The sequence below is a fragment of the Peromyscus leucopus genome, chromosome 7, assembly GCF_004664715.2.
Source record: "Peromyscus leucopus breed LL Stock chromosome 7, UCI_PerLeu_2.1, whole genome shotgun sequence".
NCBI classification, from domain to species: domain Eukaryota; kingdom Metazoa; phylum Chordata; class Mammalia; order Rodentia; family Cricetidae; genus Peromyscus; species Peromyscus leucopus.
The window spans coordinates 61,405,342-61,413,199 of NC_051069.1; the positions used below are offsets into that span (position 1 = coordinate 61,405,342).

Below are 7,858 nucleotides of genomic sequence, written 5' to 3' on the forward strand. Positions count from 1 at the left end.
ACTAGTTCTCTTCCCTAAGCAGAGAGCTTCCTAACACACAAGTAACTGTTATAGAAAGAAGACCTAGGTAAAGTGTGTTTATTCATCATCAGAGCTGCTGTGTCAGTTGCCTAGGATCTCAACTGCTTCCTGGAATCCTGGGAAATGTTCATGCAAAAGGATATTGCCTTAGCTGACTTACATTGCCCCATACAATGGTACATTATCAACCCTCAGTGAAGCCTTAAAAAAAAACAGGTTTAAAAATGGGTTAAAGGAGGCAAATATACCACCTGCCTTTAGAGCTGCCGACTCAGGAATTTTCTCAATTATTAAATCTTACAGAAGTTATTTCACTTTCACAAAATCCAGGTGATGACAACATTCCTTACTCCAGATCTGGCATTTTTTTTCATCATCACTGTCTTGTGAATCATCATCTGCTCCATCTACTTCTGGTAAATCTACATCCCCATCACCACCCACGTGATCCATCATCTCAGAGAAACAGTCAAAATTGTCTTCATCTGAATCATCCTCCCAGTCTTTCCCATGGGTGAAGTCCACGCTTAGCCAATTAAGCTGTGCACTCTCCTTTGTTAACCTAGGCCACGACTGGCCAGATTCTCCTTTCCGCAAACAACATAAAATTAACCTGTCCATTCTTTTTTTTTAAGTGACTTCACTTCTGTTAAGTCACAGTATTTTTTTTAAAGATTTATTTATTTATTATATATACAGAAGAGGGTGCCAGATCTCATTACAGATGGTTGTGAGCCAACATGTGGTTGCTGGGAATTGAACTCAGGACCTCTGGAAGAGCAGTCGGTGCTCTTAACCTCTGAGCCATCTCTCCATCCCTAATCTGTCCATTCTTTTATGCTTGGAATCATTTGGATCAATACAGTGAAAAAGGTCAATTTTATTTAAATGTCTAAAATTATCACTTTCTCCAAAACAACTGAAAGTAAGTTTGGATTTTTCAAAATTTGCATTAATATCTGTAGTGGGTAGCTGGTCTAGCTATGACCTTGAAGCACCACCTTGAGAGAGGCAGCAGGTGACTGCTACACCTGCCTATGACCTTCAAGTACATACCCCTGAGCATGGCCATTCAGGACACTTAAGACCTGGGATGCATGTATGATGCTCTCTTGGCTCCTTCATGGTTTGGATGCTGAGACTGACCAGGCAGAGCTTGGACCAGGCAGAAGATCAGCGTGGGATATAGCTCGGCTTTCCCAGACACTACGATAAATCCCCCATGCTATAGTGAGTTACACCCTAATAAATTCCTGTGTTCATTAAATAGACTCCATTCATTTCTAATTCTACCTGGTACCCCTACATGGGAGCATGGGTGAGCCATCTGCAGCCCTTTACCCACACAGATAGCTTCCATGGAAGCCGCCCACAGACTCGGTGAGCAGTCCCCACAGACTCGGTGAGCAGTCCCCACAGACTCGGTGAGCAGTCCCCACAGACTCGGTGAGCAGTCCCCTCAATCTGCCGGGAACTAGCAGTAGCTCAGATCTCTGCTTTCAAACCGCGCGCCCCCACCAGTCCCAGAAACACCACTGAGTACCCAAAATAGCACCCAGAGTAGCCAGTTTATGCTGCTGCATCCTTTAATACTGCTTATCTTTTAATACTGCTTATGCCTAGTGCTGCAGCTAGGGAGAATGCATGCGAGTGCTAGGAAGAGTGCCTGCAAGTGTGAGAGTGAGCTAGCACACCTCCGTGGCAGCCCTACCCCCTTGGGGGTGCCTCCAGTCTTCGTTGCTGCCCCCGCAGCCTATTTGCCTACTGTACAGCCTTCCCCACTGGGTAGCCTTCACCACCACACCTTAGGTGCCCACCCACCCCCGCTGAGTCCAGCCCATGTTCCTGCCCATGTCTGCTTCCCCACAAGTTTGCATCCCCCATCCCATATGTGCATAGCTGGCTCCATAGCATCTGCACCAACAGGCAGCTAAGTAGTATTAAACTTGTTCAGTAGCTGTTTAAGCCCAATACAAGTCAAGGTCTTCAGAAAACGCTTCAGGACCTGCTTTAGTGTTATACCTACAACCAAAAACCACCATGAGAACTGTGACACCAGCTCTCAAGGATTTCATCTAAGGTAAATTTACTCAATAAATTTGCACCTTAAGCTGATTAATAAATAAAAAATTTAATAAAATTTTTCTGTATAAGTTTTGAATATTTCTCAAAAAATGACAGACAATATCATATATCAGGAATTTAAAGACATTTTTGTTTGCACTATGAATGAAATTTCACAGAACATATACAGTCTTCCTGGGATGTATACAATGTTCACTATAATAGCAATTAGCATAGTGATTCACATCATATCATTGAAAAATTGGCTTAATAACAGCAAAAATGAAACATTAATGAGACAGATACAGGCTTTACAAAGTAGTAATGAAGACTTAAATAGAAGGATTCTTTCTATGGAAACTGCTAGTTCACCACAAGAACATCAGGCTTTGCAGAGTAGTAGTGAGGATTTTGAAAAATGGATTCTTTTTTTGGAATCTGCTAACTTACCACAAGGACTTCAGTTCACTAATAATAAGTGGACAACCAGATTTAATTCTATTGAAAATAAATATGACTATTTGATGGATGAAACAATAACTCTTCAGAGCAATATTAATGCAATTCAGATAATTTATAAAGAGGAAAGATCATCACTAATTGATAGAATAAAATCTATGAAATTATGTTTCAGATGAACACATAAAATTGTATGATTCTATGAAATCTCTAGAATCCTTTACAATGGAGGAAGTTCAAATGCTGCAAAAGGTGGTAATTAATCAATATCAAGCTCTGGAAGAGTCTCTCAGCAAAGACAACAAAGAAACTAATAAGCAGAAGGGCAAAGCCATACAAGTCGTAACGTCTCCAGGTGGCTCTTATAAAATGGCTTATTCTGTCACCATCTGAGAGAAGCCAGCAGATGATAAACATCCTGAGTCATACATGCAATACTTCTGGCAACCTATTTATATGAGAGATTTAAAAAAAAAACATTAAGAAAGCAGTGGTCAGCTATGATACACATTCAACATATGTAAAACAGATGTTAAATACATGATCTTCTACAAATAGAATAATACCAGATGACTGAAATCAGTTAATCTCAGCTGTCTTAGAATACATCCAGCAGTTACAATTGAAAAGTTGGTTGAGAGAAGAGGCTAAAATCCTTGAACAACAAAGTAAGACCAGAGGTTTGGAGATCTCTCAAGATCAAATTCTTGGTGAGAGCTGTTTTGCTGATATAAATATACAAGCTACCTTTGATGAGCATACATAATTCCTATGCCATACAGCAGCTTTAAGTGCTTGAGGGGAAATTCCAGAATCAGGAAAACCAACTGAGCTATATATGAAGGTTTTCCAAGGACCAAAAGAACCATTTACTAATTTTTTATAAGAACTGGCCAAAGCTATAAACAAGGCAGTATCAGACAAGGATTAAGACAAATATTAACTCAATCTTTGGCTTTTAATAATGCTAATACAGAATGCAAAAGAATACATACACCTTTAAAGACAAGGTAAGCACCTTTGAAGGAATGGATTCAATATACAAATGGTGTTGAGTCTCTTAACTATGGCAATGAGGCTTGGATAGGAGAGTCAATTTCTAAAGGTGGAAGGAGGCCTCAAGGTACCAAATGTTTTAACTGTGGTACACCAGGTCATATAAGAAAAATTGTACAAAGGGTGCTCCTAAAATGAATGCTTCTTCTATAAATAACCCAAACAGGAGACCCCAACCATTTGGATTATGCAGAAAGGTCAACATTGGACCAATAAATGCAGATCAACAATAGACATACAAAGCAACCCTTTGCCAGCAGGAAACAACTTAGGGGGCTTCTCACAGGCCCCCAAATTGAACAGGGTCCAAACATTACCAGCCACTGTGGAAGAAATTCCTCCCCAGGACAATTAAATAACTCAGTGTCTAATGTAAAGAATACTGCACTGGATGATAGAACAGCTCTGATAGATGAGTCAAAAATTCCAAAAAATACTATAAAACAAATATTTTGGCAGACTTCCATAAATGAACAAAGACCAAAGCTTAGAGTATAAATTAATGGCATTGTTCTGGAAGGCCTGGTAGACACAGGTGTGGATGTGACAATAATTACACCAAATCATGGCATCAGAATTGGCCTCTTCAAAAGGTAGATGTCTAGTTTCTAGGAATTGGAACCCTATCTCAAGTAAAACACAGTTTGAGATGGGTTGAATGCACAGGGCCAGAAGGACAGAGAGGAAGGCTGAGGCCATAGGTGGCAAATGTAGTGGTGAATCTTTGGGGCTGAGATCTGTTACAACAGTGGAATACCCAGATTGAAATTCCTCCAATCTCAGAAGTGGAATACAGACCAATGCATGTTTCTATGAATAATATTATAACATACTATAAAAAACAGCCACCAACCATTCAGGCTGTACATAAACAAAGCACAACTGCTGTTGAACTCTCAGAAGTACCAAGGGCCCTACCTTTAAAATGGCTAACTGATAAACCTCTCTGAGTTGGACAATGACCTATGACACAAGAGAAATTACAAGCATTAGAACAGCTGGTTCAGGAGCAGTTAAATGCTCAACACATTGAAGAATATACCAGCCCTTGGAATTCTCCTGAATTTGTTATTAAAAAGAAATCTGGTAAATGAAGAATGCTGACACATCTGAGAGCCATTAATAAAATAATTCAGCCTAAGAGCTCCCTACAGAATGGGATGCTCTTGCCCTCTCTGTTACCCAAAAAATGGTGTATTACAGTTATTGACTTAAAAGACTGTTTCTTGATCATAGCTCTACAAGGAAAGAACAGAGAAAAATTTGCCTTCACAGTACCTACTTATAATAATTCCCAGCCAGTCAAGAGATATCAGTGGAAGGTCCTCCCACAGGGAATGTTAAATAGCCCTACCCTGTGCCAATACTTTGTGCAAAAACCATTGGAAATAATTCTAAGAAATTTTCCACAGTCTATAATTTATCATTATATGGGTAAATCCTATTAGCTGATACAAAGTTAGGTACCTTAGAAAGCATGTTAAAAGAAGTAAAGCAAGTTTTGCCTCACTGGGGACTACAAATTGCTTCTGAAAAGATACAAAAAGGAGATTCTATTAATTACTTAGGATATAAGATAGATCTCCAAAACCTTAGACCCCAAAATGTATAACCCAGGAGAGATCGATTGTAGACTCTTAATGATTTTGAAAAAAAAAATGTTAGGAAGCATTTTCAACTTACAGGTGTGATCATTGGAATACCTAAAGATGAACTAGTAAATTTGGCTAATATCTTAAAAGGGGACAAGGAATTAAATAGTCCAAGAGAATTATCAGCTGAAGCTGAAAAGGAATTGGTTCTAGTAGAAAAAAAAATATGAGAAGCACATGTGGATCATGTGAATCCAGAACTTAAATGCATTCTGGTCTTATTCCCCTCTAGACACTTCCCCACAGGGATTTTGATGCAGAGGGAAGATATTATATTGGAATGGATATTTCTACCACATAAACTGAGTAAGAAATTAAAGACTTATATAGAAAAGATCTCTCTGATTTGATACTAAAAGGAAAATTAAGACTTCATCAGTTGACAGGAATGGACCCAGCAGAAATTGTAGTACCTTTAACTAATGAGGAAATTTCATCTTTATGGAAATATAATTAATACTGGCAAAGAGCCTGCAGTAACTTTTTGGGAGAGATTAACAATTGTTATCCCAAATGCAAGAGAATAGAATTCATAAAAAAGAACTGAATGGGTCCTTCCTCACACTGTATGGCAAAAGCCAATCTCTGGAGTCCCCACATTATATACTGATGCAAATAAATCAGGAAAAGTAGGATATAAGTCAGGAAACTTAAGTAAAGTGGTTCAAATCCCCTACTATTTTGTACAAAAGACAGAACTGTATGCCATTCTTATGGTTCTAATGGATTTCACAGAACCCCTCAATATAGTCACTGACTCTCAATATGCAGAGAGAGTTGTTTTACATACTGAAACTGCTGAATTTATTCCTGATAATACAGAAGTAACTTCGCTATTTATACAATTACAGGAAATCATCAGAAGTAGAGAACATCATATATATATATATATATAATATATATATATATATATATATAAAACACATCAGTTTCTCTAGCACAAGATAATGATGAGATTGATCAGTTATTAATAGGTAACATGCTAGAAGCCTCAGAATTTCATCAGAAACACTATGTGAATAGCAAAGGTTTTGAAAAGGGATTTTTCCATCACTTCACAACAGCCAAGTAAATTGTAAAAAAAAAAAAATGTCCTACTTGTTCCTTCTATAAACAAACTCCATTATCTGCAGGAAGAAATCCTAAAGGTATACAGGGAAATAAAATTTGGCAGATGGATGTGTTTCATTTTGGAGAATTTGGAAGATTAAAATAACCATACCATTGACACCTACTCAGTATTTCAATGGGCAACACTTATGAATTCTGAATAGGCTGATTCTGTGATTACACACCTATTAGAAGTTATGGACATCATGGTAATACCTGTACAAATTAAGACTGACAATGCTCCAGCATATGTCTCAAATAAAATGAGACAGTTTTTTTGCATATTACAATATAAAGCATATTACAGGAATACCACAATCTCACAGGCCAAGTAGTCATAGAAAGATCTAATTGAAATTTAAAGGATATGCTAAATAAACAGAAAGAGGTAACAATGACTCCTAGAAATAGATTGCATAATGCTTTAGTAACCTTGAATTTTCTTAATGCTGATGAGAAACGAACAGCTGCAGAGAGAACAGAAAAAATTCCTGAGCTAAACCAACCTGTTTACTTCAAAGATGTGTTGACCTCAGAATGGAAACCAGGATAACAAAACTATTTTGGGGAAGGGGTTTTGCTTTGTTTCTGCAGGACAAGAAAAGCCATGGATACCAACAAAATGAAGTCCACACTAAGCCAATTAAGCTTTACCCTCTCCTTTGTTAACCTAGGCCATGATTGGCCAGATTCTCCTGTCCAAAAACAACATAAAATTGATGTGCCTATTATTTTATGCTTGGAATCATTTGGATCAATACAAAGAAAAAGATCGATTTCATTTAAATGCTTAAAATGATCACTTCCTCCAAGACAACTGAAAATAAGTTTGGATTTTTCAAAATTTACATTAACATCTTTACTGTCTTCAACACAAAATTCAGTGACTACATGGTCCCTTCTATTGTAACACTTTGCAGAAGCAGGCTGCATGGTAAATGGGCAGGGAGCAGGTGAATGGGTTGGTGGGTCTCACTGGCAGCAGCAGGTGAGTCAACTCCTCTCCAACATCTTCTGCCCAGTCTTCTGCCCAGTCGAGGCCTCTTCTTGCTGCCCTAAGGCAACAGCAGCCATGGGCTCAACCTGGATGCCCAGAATGCACTGCGTGGAAAGCAGCTCCCTCAGTCCAGAAGAGGAAAGTGGAGGAGAAGGGGCATGAGGACAGAGAATTAGCATGTGTGAGTGCAAGGGGTGGTTAGCAGCCCTATCTCTTGAGCTCTTCTTCTGAACTTGAAGTCACAGCATACTATATAACTTCCAACAATAGTTCAGGTACTGATACCATGATCTCTTGGGCTACTGTTGTCTCTGGGATCACTGATACCTGAATCTCATTCCCAACACATCCCAAGTTCCTACTAAAGCTATTCTGTCAGTTGTGTTCCTTGAAAGGAAGCATACTTACCTCAGGATTTGACTCCTACAAAAGTGCTACACAGCCCTCATCTGTTGCACAAATCCAACTTATATGCTTTTCTCTGCCCAGCCATTTCACT

The 7,858-nt window shown here is 38.6% G+C and overlaps 1 pseudogene; it reads right to left on the reverse strand.

Annotated features, from left to right (window-relative positions):
• Positions 1-367: 367 nt before the first annotated feature.
• Positions 368-7,295, reverse strand: LOC114708021 (annotated as a pseudogene).
• Between the last annotated feature and the right edge of the window lie 563 nt (positions 7,296-7,858).